The following is a 12,278-nucleotide window of genomic DNA, read 5'->3' as shown; positions in this document are numbered from 1 at the left end:
ACCCACGGCCATCAAAGGCCTTAAGGATGGTGGGGGATTGGTTCAACGAAGGAGAACCAAGCGATCTCCAACATTGAATCGACATAATACACGTAGAAGCTCCCTCATCAATCACAGTCCGATGAATAGGCCTGTTTTTGACTATCACTGGAATTTGGAAAGCCATTTGATGGGGGAGACGCGGTGTACTACTTTCTAGATCAAAGATCATTAGGTTCGGGTCCTGAACATCGACAGCTCCAATAGCCGACAAAAGCAATTTTCGTTGCGCTGGACATGATTGCAGCACTTCGAGTGCCGACATTGCTGAAGGTGAAACAGCTAAGTCTTCAACAATGTTGTAATTCTGGGCTGCTCTCGCATGTGGATTGAAAGCAGACCTTCGAAGTACACCCTTGGCGGGCGGCTTAATCACTAAGTCTGGGTTAGGTTTTTCGATCTGTAGTGGATCGGAACCAGGAGCTGAGGTTGATGGGTTAGAGTTAGAAGATTCTGCTTCTTTACCATCAACAGGAGCCTTACTACCATAATCTTGCGATCGAGTCGCAATCCTGACATGAGACATCATCAAAATGGGTTCTTCACTGGCATTCGAAGAAGAACCTATCATCTTATTTTCCTGCTCGGGAATGGATTCTTTAACACAGCAGGAGTCGGAGAACCTTTAACTATTTTCACTACCTCGGCCCGATGAGGGCAGTCTCTCGTAAAATGATCTTCTTCACAAATGAGACAAGGATAACGAGGTTTGCGCTTTTCGTCATTAGTTTCCGACTTTTCCGTTTTCTCCTTTGGAGCCTTGTCTGCTTTAGCCTTCTTCTTTCCTTTCTTCTTTCCACCGTTTTTGGATTTGGCCGTAGATGACTCTACAGCGTGAATGTCGGCGGTAAGTTCAGGAGGAGAAGACTCTCCTGTCGGAGAATCAGGCAAAGTGATAATTGGAGTATTGGAGGTCTTGGAAGACTTCTTCTTACTCTTCGTAGTCACGATACCGATCATACCATCAGCGGCATGAGATCCCGAAGGAGCAGCAGCGATTTGGTTTGACTTTGGAAGATCCGGAATTTTCTCGTGTAACGTACCCGACTGAGTGTAAACTAAGTCAAGGTATTGTGCCTGAGCAATGACTTGCTCCTCAGTAACTACGCCGGCCTTAGCTACATCTTCAGTAATTCTTGGTAATAATGATTTTACAAACCATTCAGCTAAAATTTGGTCCGGGATAAAAACTTTCACTAATCTCCTTCGACGTCTCCACTCATGGATGTGATCAGAAATGTACGTGGATGTCGATTGTTTTAGCGAAGTTAATAATTCTGTACCATTATCGTATCTGACTGGTAACTGAAAATGAGTTAAGAATGAAGTAGCTAACTGGCTAAAGTTGTAAAAAGAAGCCCGTGGCAACTCAATGTACCACTTGGCTGCGAGACCAATGAGTGTACGCTGGAAAAGACGTAAGCGGATAGAATCATCTGAGATGGAATTTGATGCACACCAGAGGTGGTAAGTCATCACGTGATTAGACGGATCCTCTCCAGACTTACCTTCGAACTTGGGTATATCGCTGGGCAACTTATTTGGCATTGGCGGCCAGAACGGAAGATATTGAATTGGATCGTTCGTTAGGCGCGTCAAGTCGGGTAAATCTAAAGTCGCAATAAATGGTAACTGCCGGTTAGGATCTCGGAAACTCTGAGTCACAATACCAGCCCCAGGAGGAGGATATCCAGGATAACTAGGAACAGGATTCGCATTGGGGATATTATATCCTCCTGGAAAACCAGGATTAACCGGACCGTACTGGGGTTGTTGAGGTGGTTGATAATTGTACCCAGGATACGGTTGATACTGGTAAACCGGTTGTTGGGCAGCTTGACCAGGTTGATACTGTCCCTGGTACGGAGGTTGAACAAATTGAGGTTGAGTAGTAACAACCGTACTTGTACCAGGTTGACCTGCAGGCATCTGGACTGTGGTTTGAACCGTGGGTCCAGACAACGGTACAGATGTCTGAGGAACGGTTACAGGGACAGTAGAAACCGGAGCTGCCGATACTCCAGATGTAAGCATGGTAGATGAAGCGGTAGTTGCTGCAGCCGTGTGAGGTGGAGTACTCGGTGCAATTGGCGGCTGAGTAACTACAGAAGTTACAGGGGTCTGAACACTTGACTGGACAGGTTGCGGTTGCTGGGGTGGACCAGGAACTGCAGGTTGTCCTGCTTGAGGTACCGACTGTATACTTGGTTGCGACATCTGTTGACCCTGTGACGGATCCCATGTTAACATTCCAGGGTATTGACTCGTAACAGGTTGAGGATACTGAGATCCATAGCCGTATTGAGGATAGGGTTGATAACTGTAAGGTGTAGTCCCATATGATTGCCCTTGAGGTGGTTGATAACCTTGACCAGGGTATTGACCCGTAGGTTGATAACCTTGAGGTAAATACGAATACTGGGGTTGACCTTGACCTTGAGGTTGGTATCCTTGAGGTTGATACCCTTGGGGTTGATACCCTTGGGGTTGCCATCCTTGAGGTTGCCATCCTTGAGGTTGATACTGATACTGAGGTTGACTTTGGGGTACATATTGAGGCTGGGGTTGATACCCTTGGGGTTGATACCCTTGAGGTTGCCCCCCAGTCACAAATGAAGTACCTTGAGGTTGCCCCCCAGGCATTAACGAAGGTTGCCCCCCAGGCGGTAATTGGCCACCTTGAGGTTGGTTAATGGGAGTTGAACCTGACATCATATAAACTTCACCTATACTCAATGGTACATTACCACTGTTTCCAACTAATAACCCATGATCAACAGGTTGAGGAGATGCTCCCGCAAAGGTACCAGAAAGTGACTGATACCCAGTAGGAACAGAAGGACCGCCATGTAAAAATGATTCAGGACTTTGTGAAAACACAGACGACTGACCAGACATATTTACAGGAGAATGAATTCCTCTGGGTGGAACCGGAGTACGAGGTGTAGAAAAACCTACTGAGTTGTCTAAAAAATTGGTTAATGCAAGGTACCAAGATTCACTTCTAGGAGGACTGTAAAAGATGGATTCACGCTCCCTTAGATCAAGGGTAATTAGATCTTCAGAATCAGAAACGCCTATTTCTTCCTCTGGAACAAGTTCTTCTATAGCAATTAATCCAACAGGAAGATTTTCGGTGATAATTCTTTCTATTCTTGGTGAATCAGGAACACTAGGAGTTGGAGTAACAGGTTCTGAAATTTCAGGTTCTTCGCCTGTTTCACTGGCAGATGAAAAACTACCAGCAAGCTCGGAAACTGTAACAGCTTCGGGATTGTAACCTGTTTCTAATCTTTGGTAATCTGGATGGACTACCAAAGAAGATTCTCCTTCTTCAGGTGAACCTACTTTACTGCCACTAGGAGTTACAAGGACCTTTAAACCCTCTAAATAACTGGGGTCGTCTCGAGGAGGTGAACCCCTAAGTTCACGGGATCTTCTCAACAATTCGGCCACAGATACAACTTCAGGAGACTGGCCCGCAATACGACGGGACCTTCTCGGTAATTCCGCCACAATTAAAGATTTTAACTACAACACACGAAAACAAAGTAAAAAATTTCAAATCAAACCACCTAAAGTCTTCTAAAGAACCAATCAAATTTGAAGCACACGCCTAAATAATCTAGAGCGTCAAACCACACACAAACAGTAGTCTTCCGGACCAAAAGCGCTAGTTGGTGATTAGGCCCAACCTCGCAGGATTCAGTACAGAAATAGTGGGTGGAACAGTTACCCCGGCAACCTGCTTAATGAATAGACTGGACCAAGTTCCTCCACTTTAACCGTCTCGAAGTGAAGCGAACCCCCCAGAAAATCCAAGTGAGTATAACCGACGTCTGCTCCAGGTACAGTGGGACCTTCCCTCCACCGTCACCTTGGGTAGAATCCTAGATATTATGGCCACTAAGGTTACCAATCACAACAATTACACCTGGGGGAACAGTCTAAACTCCGACAGCACGCAAGGGCAGAGTAGCAAGCTCCAATCCCCTTACCGGCTCCTTGACAACAATCCAAGGTTTACCGATAAGTGACCCCTGGCTCCTCGACAATGGTTAATCCGAGGTTTACCGTTTGTAATACGTACTGCCTGGCGTCGTTCCCAACGAGGGAGGAATGATCCCCTCACTGGTTCGGACACGAGCTCGTGTTTCTCCTTTAAGAGGAGCTTTCCCAGAATGTAACTGAAACAATTGGATTTGTTCTACTCAAGATAGACTATCTGTTTGGTTTTGTAGTCTTGGAGAGTTAAGTACTCACCTACTCCAAGACCCTAGCCTAAGCTATGTTGGTGCTTCAGAGCCCTAGAAAAATAAAGATTACTAGATTGATTTTAATTTAAGCGTTACTTTTAAGGTTGTTTCTTAAGTCAAAAGGTGATGGAAGTGAAACTAGTGGTGTGTTGACTCGACTCGAAACCACTACAAAATGCACCTAAAATGATTTATCCACTACTTTACTTTTTCGATGAATTGCTTAACTAAAAAGTTGAGAGAATGCAATCTTATAAAAGCAACTTCTTAATTGAAGACAATCAAAGAAACAATTCGTTTTTCTTTTCCAAGCATAAAAACATAACTTCTCTTTACATGCACGAAAAAACTCTTTTCTTCTTTTGAAAACAAAAAGCTACTTGAAACAAGACTTTTAAGAAGATGTTTTTGTATTTTTCTTTTAATAAAGCAAATAAATCTAATATAACCAAAAATCAATCTTAACAACTCTTAAAATCTATGAAAATGCACTCATAAGCAAACTAAAGGCAAATTTACTCTAAGCAATCTTAACGAGGCCAAAACTAACAATGATTATTTCTAAGGTGTTTTACTTGATCACAATCAAATCAAGGACTAGCTTATTGCAGAACCAAAAACTAGTCAAAACAAAATTCTAATCTTTTTGTCCTTTTTGAAAATGGAAATCAATACTTTAAAAACAAGCAATTCGAAATTTGACCCAAAACAACTCAAATGACAAGTTGCTCAAACAAGGAGACTTTACGGCAGGCTCAACTTCTAAGAAGGTTGACTAACCAGAGATATCTAAGGCTGGACAACTTTCTAAGCTCAAAGTTACTACAAAGCCTTTCCAAAAATCAAACCCTAGGTCTAAACTTCGTTGAAAACCACTAAAACACTCAAAGCTCACAAAACCAGTTCAGGTAAGAATTCTTGACAGGGTACTAAAGGATCTGGGCAGAAAACACTAAGAAAAAACAAAATCTAAAAGTAATTTAAGGCAAAAATGGAATTTTCTTAACTTTTACAGGAAGACGCAGGCCAGCAGTTGTCACAGGTGCGGCCCCGCACTGTGCAGTCGACAACAGCGCGTCCAAGGACGCACTGTGCAGCACACAGAGACTGCGTCTTTCTGGAAAAAAGAAGAAAAACTAAAGCCAACTAAAGCTACAGCTAAGCCACCCAAATACTAATTCTCACAGTCAAAAACCAGAAAATAAAAATGATTTTCTCAAAGCAAAGTTCATATAAAGGAAAAGACTCTCTCATTAATGGATTCCCCAGCGGAGTCGCCAATTTGTCACACGGAATCTGTCAAGGGTGCGGACACGACTGACCTTCCTAGAAGTCTAAGACATTCTAATGACAAACAAGACAAAATGGAGTGATCTTTCTCTAAATACACCTTTTACAACATGAAAACTACAAGTGTTTAGGCTTACCTTATTCCAAAACGCTGTTGTTGAAGTCCGTTCTTGACGATCCGGATGAGCTCCTCCTTCAAGTCAATTCCTGCAACCACAAACAATCAAACAATTACCAAGCACTTGCATTTCATATAATAAAACATATATTCAACATGCAGACCAAGGAACACATGAAATAACTCATTAACACAAGCTATTGAGAAAAATAAACCAGTTTGTATTAATAACGAAACAAAGAAACTCTTACAACCTGGCCTTGGTGTTGTGCAAGTTCCTCCCAGGGTCCATCAAGGGTTTTCCTCTACTTTGACAAAGCTCACCCTCTCCCAAGTAGAATCAAGTGAAGACAATCTCTCCTCACAAAGGCTCTAATGGAAGACCTAAATCCTGCAGCATTTACCCAAAGAAAATGTATAGCTCCAACCTCTTCTCCTTCTGGCTCAATGCCTTCATTTATAGTGCTGTAAAGAGGTTATTCAGGTCCACTATCAATGGGATCATCCCCCTCTATGGGTGGGATAGCTCCCTTATTGATGGGATAGGTTCCTCCTTAATAGAGATACATGAACCAACTGGAGGCGCATCCATTTCATCAAACCGACCTCTAGAATGTTCTAGAAGTAACCACAAGTAACTTTTTCAAGATAAAACTCGCGCATTTTGCCTTTTACAGAGGGACGCACCTGTCCCTTAACATACAGAGCGTCCATGGACGCATATTTTGTGAACATGGTCAGCGTCCCCGCAGGTAAGGCTAGAGAGAACCTGCGACCCCAGAGATAAACATGATTTTTACAAGACTTTCTCTCTTCTTTGAGTTTGAGATGGATAACAGAGGCATGAGACTTGCCTAAGAGGGTAGCATGACTTGTTGATTGGAGCCATACTAACTGTAAGTAGTCAAGGTGACATTTTTTAGTGTAACACTCAGCTTCCTAGGAGTTGTTTCAACTAATTCCAAACTAAGCACTAGATAATAGGCAGTCAAAACAACTTGCCTCTAAAACTTAGGAAACCTATCCATGCATTAAATATTTACCATTTACATTCAAGAAACTTCTAGAAGTGATCAAGGAGAGTAAAAGTATCTTAGAGCCATGAAAGTTACATAAAAATCCATGATTTACATGCCCAAAACATTAAACCAAGTGAAAACAGTGTTTTTCTGGCCGAACTGGTCAAAATAGGCAAAATTCCTTGACATGCAGCGCACATGTGCCTGACGGGTAGCGCACATTGAGAAGCCTGTTTGAGGGCCTTCCCAATGTTCAAATCAGGTGCAAGCTAGCTCATTGGAAAGGTCTACAAGTCTTCTTTCCAACCCCACCGTAATTTTTGAATTTGGAGTTCATTTGACCACTCAAAACTCAATTCTCCCAAGACAACTTTCTGCAACTCAAAATAGCGGCAGAAAGTCAAAATTTGCGTGTGTTTTGACCTTTTGGAGGCCCAAATCTCCATAATAACTGAAGTCCATCCATAGGTAGGTGTAACTTTGCATGAAAATTCCAAAAATGCTGAGTTTTTCCCGTTCTGAGTTGCCCCCATGTAGTGTAGTGCACGGGGCGCTACCCGTTAAAAGGCCAAAACCTGTCAATTTCCCAAAAATGCCAAAAATGCCTCAAAACTTTCAAAATTTCTTGTGCTAGCTGCTAGGAAGAGGCTAATGAGTATCATGGTGAGTGAGAGAAGCCTCAGCCAAGATACGGAGTGGGTTGGTTTTCTTCTTCCTCTTGAGGGCCTCGGACAACCTTCTTTGGAATATTTTCATCTTTGCCTTGCAAACATGCATCCTCGCCCAGTAATGATTCTTCATGTTCTGTAGCAGTATCTTGTCCTGGTTGGCCTTCTCCAACAGCCTCTGCAAGTGTGCATTCACCCGGATGAGCATGGACTCCCTCTCCTTGAACAATAGGTCTCTGGGCCTCCAACGGTTGATGACTCGGTCACTTCGAATCCTCCACAGCGCATCAAGCTCCTTTTCATCCTCTGTACCCCAACCTCTGTAGAAGATGAATGGTCATCACTTTGCTCACAGGTTTCAATGTCTGACATGGTTTAGGAGCAAAGTGGACAAAGTGGGTTTGCATATGCTTGGGGGAGGGATAGGGTTTACATATTAGGCCATGGGGGGAAATTTACATTTCTTTGCAAATAATAAGGGCAGAGACATAAGCATGACTTTGTGAAGAAAAAAGGGGGAACAAGGGAGGGAATCAAATGGGACCAAAAAACCTTGAAACAAACATAAAACCTTAACATTCTGCCCACATTGACAAACAGTTACAAATATTTTTTTTCCCTTCTATTCTTGGAGGCATAATCGCAAGCATGTAGACCCATAACCATCATCAACCCATCAAACAACATAGAGCCTACCTCAACCCAATTTGCAAATTTGAAGAAGATTTGAGTGAGTTTGAGGTGATTCTGGCTTTTACAGCTCAACGGGTAGTGCACCTCTCAACGGGTAGCGCCAGTTCAAAATTAACACTGCAGGCAGCCTCTCAACGGGTAGCACACCTCTCAACCGGTAGCGCACATTCACAGCCTTGTTTGAGGGCCTTCCCGGTGTCATAATTGGGTTCAGGATAGCTCGTTGGAAATTTCTTTGAGTATAATTTCCAACCCAAGTGGAATTTTTTAATTTGGAGTTGATTTAGCCTATCAAAAATCAAATCTCCCAAGACTGGTCAAAAAGTGCGAAATGAGGCTGCCTGAAAGAAGAGTTCTGTTGCAGTCAACTTTTGAATGCCTTCCCCAACCCCAAATTGAGCTCATGATAGCTCATTGGAAAGATATTTATGTCTAGTTATCATTTTACCCATCAAGAAAATCATTTGGCCAACCCAGCTAGGAGAAAACTTGATTTTCCCAAGGTCACTTCAGAGGTGTCTTTGATTCTCCTGAGGCAACGGAATTCTTGACATATCTCTCAAACCATGACACCTGTGTAAAAAGTGAAGAAGGTTTTTCTTCTTTGGCATGTTTTGGACAATAACCTCTCTCCGTTTTCTAAAATTCATCTTTGATTTCTCAGAAACATCATTTGAGTGAAACTTGTCCCGATGTGTGAAACAAAGAATTTTGTCGAAATGGAGCGAAATGACGGGGATAGGGGACTTCTAAATTCTTGGGGAAATTTTGGGGAGTAGGGAGGGATGTTAGGAAGTAGGGGAAAGTGGAATCTCAGAGATTGAGTGAGGGGAAGGGGTCCAAAAGGGCAAAACACAGGCCCAACCTAGAAAATTGCCAGGTTGTAGCTAAAAACTAGGGTTTGCGCAAAAATGAGGAATTTGGCGGATCTAAGGGATGGGAAGTGTTTGATAAGGTATTTTAAGGATAGGGGAAGGTGTATGAACATTAGGAAACAAGTTTTGCCGATGATTTGACCATCCAAGAGAAATCGGCTTTCAAAACCCTAGGAGAGGGAAATGAACTTGCCAAGGCACAACTGAAGCATGAACACGGTGTAAAATGACCCATTAGACACTGAAATGACGATGACAAACCTATGAATGATGATAGGCTCATCTGAATGATGACATGGACTGACATTTGGGCAAACCCTAGGCCTAATGCCTAGTGACCAAATTTTGCTTGAAGACTCACTGAAATGACAAAATTTGACCTTGACACTTCAAAATCACTTTGTAAGAGCATATTTGATCACTGGAGAAAGGCTGACACTAACATAATCAAAGAGGATTCATGAAACATAGGTAGATCCTTGATAATGTCATTTTGTTTCAAGAGGCCACTCACTCTAGCAAGCAATGTAGAGAACCAAGCTACATGGTAATAAAACTCGATATGGTAAATAGTTTGTACAAATATCAACATTCTCTTTTATTCTCCATCATGAAGAAATTAGGATTTAGTGAAGAATTAAGAAAGTGGATAATAACCTAGGTTGGAATTCCATGGATTTCTCCTTTGATTAATGGCCATCCATGTTACCTTTCTTAAGATTGTATGGGTTTGTGACAAGGTTTTCCCCTCTCCTCCTTGCTATATATTCTTGTACCAGAAACTTTGTGTAAAAAATTGGAATTGGCTAGGGTCAATGGGAAATTAAAAGGTTTAAGTAGTGATCGCAATATAAAAGATGCCAATCACTCACAGTTTATTGATGACACTTGCCTTATGGGGTGTGCATCAAGGAAAGCCACCTTTAGGTTGAAACAAATTTTGGACAAATACGTTAATGTTTATGGAGACCTAATTGAAAAGTCAAATTTATTGGCGGAACAGTCTTATTTCAACCCTCTAAGGGATCTCTAAGGTTCTTGAATTCCTAGTTGCAATGGCCTGAAACTATTTTAAGAATCTTGGCATACCAATTTCATTGTGTACATCAAATTTTGACATTTTTACTATCACCTTAAATAAATTCAGGAAGAAAATAGAAGCTTGGGGTGCTTATTGGATTACCACTCTTGGTAGGGTCATTCTGGTCAAATATAATTTATACTCTCTCCCAATATACCTCTTTTTATGTCTTATTTATCCTAAATCTACAGTCTCTCAAATGAAATTCATGATTAGAAATTTCTTACAATATGGGGAAAAATAATGAAAAAAAATTATATTTTGTGCAATGGAACACAATCCGCCTTCCTAAGGAAATGTGGACCAACCATAAAAAACAAATTGTTAATGAATATAGCTATGGGAGAAAAAAAAATATAGAATAATATCCGACACAAATGAATGGTGCAAGAAAACCTTTCTTTGAAAATAATTCAACAAAAAACGTCTTCTAAGGTCTAGGATAGTGTAGTGGTCTGGACCAATCTCTCAAATCTAGAAACCATGTAAAGTGGTCGCTCCGCTTATTTTAGATAAACTCAATTGGTGCATGTGAGAATGGTGTATAAATTAATATTTGGAAGGATAATTTTTCCTCATTTGGTCCATTGGGATCTCAGAAGGGGTATAAATACTTAGCAACTTGGATGCAAGAAAATGGAATATCAATGCTGAAAGATATTTCCATTTGTGATGATTTGGACAACTGGAAAGATTGGTTCATGCCTAATCTCCCCACTCATCTTGGACCTCAACGGCACGAAATTATTGTTATGTTAAAAGATTTGGATCCAATCTCGTCCTCTCTACAGGACCATTGTTCTTTGACTTTGAGCCCTCATTATATATATTTAGTCAAATTTAGATATTCACAGTTAGTAAAATGGCTTCCCACCCTTCCACATGTAGATTGTGGTCTAAAATTTGGAGCAATGATAACATTCTAAAAATCAATAACTTTTGTTTGTCTCTCATGTATTAGAAAATTATCATTGCTCAAAACTTGAGGAAAATAAATATTTTTGGTCCCTCTAGATGCACTCTTTTTCTTAGCTCTCAGGAATCAATTCCCCATCTCTTCCAAAAGTGCTCCTTCTCCCTTGAGGCCTAGTGTCTAGCATTATGTAAAATCTCTTTCGTTGGCTCCATCTCATGCCCATGAAAATATATTTTTGAAAAGGGGGGTTCTATTACCCTTGGAGTAAAAATGCCTCGTCATTGCGAATTCGTTGCTGGTCATCCTTCCCTAAATTCATTTGTTGGTCTATATGGATAGTGAGAAATTAAGAAATATTCAGAAATGATTTATTAACTACCCATTTGGTGGCAAGAAAATCTATCTCTATGATTTTTGAAGCAATCTTTGCCAAAGGCTTCAACGATAATGATGTAGAGGAGTTGAATAAAGAAGAACGTGCATGGATTATGCTTAACCATAATTTTTCCCTCCCTCCAAATTTATGCTCAATCCTAAAAAGAATTATTTTCCATATATAAGGCTTATCCAAGAGAATTTTGTAATGTGAGGAATGGAAAAATCTTAGTTCTATATTGGGAGGGATCATTTATAACCCCAATGGAAATGGAGTGTTGCAATTTGATTGGGGATTAGGTCTTGCAACCAAAAACATGGCAGATAATCTTGCGTTGTTGGAGGGCTTGGAGGTGGCCATTGAAAGGAAAATTTCAAGTCTTGTTGTATTTGGAGATTCAATGCTCACCATTTGAGAAATGAAAAAGGCCCTGGGATTAATATGTCTTGATTCCCCTTCGATAAAATTAAGACTGATTAAATCTGCCTCTTAGTTCGACAATTTCGAGTTTTAACACATTTAAAGACAGTTGAATCCTATAGCTAACCTGTTGGTCAGAAATGGCTCACCCATACAACAAAGTAGCTTTGAATTGGATAACATTCTTATCATTTCTCAAATTCTATAATGGTAATTAAATCTATAATATTTCGTAAGAAGGATGGGAGTGTTTTCGCTGATTTTAAATATGAGAAAATGGATTCAATGAAACCACAAAAAAAAAAAATCAGGACACGATAAAGTAAGGAGTTATTTTTTATATGGATGCATGGCCAATTCTCTAGACATCCTCTTTCAAAGTGGCTATAAGGTTAGGTTTCGGCCTTTGAAAAGTTCCCTTCTCTTCGAATATCTCAAGAGGGTAATATCATATCAATTTATTCAGCTTTAGGTGGGATTCGAGTTGGCTTGTCTCAGTTGTGGATATTAGAGCCTCAAGTAGTAGA

Source organism: Pinus tabuliformis, chromosome Q (assembly GCF_031772625.1).
Source record: "Pinus tabuliformis cultivar Carrire ecotype Pingquan chromosome Q, CPIR1, whole genome shotgun sequence".
NCBI lineage: Eukaryota > Viridiplantae > Streptophyta > Pinopsida > Pinales > Pinaceae > Pinus > Pinus tabuliformis.
The sequence above is the reverse complement of the archived record's forward strand: the minus strand, read 5'-3'. Positions refer to the sequence as shown.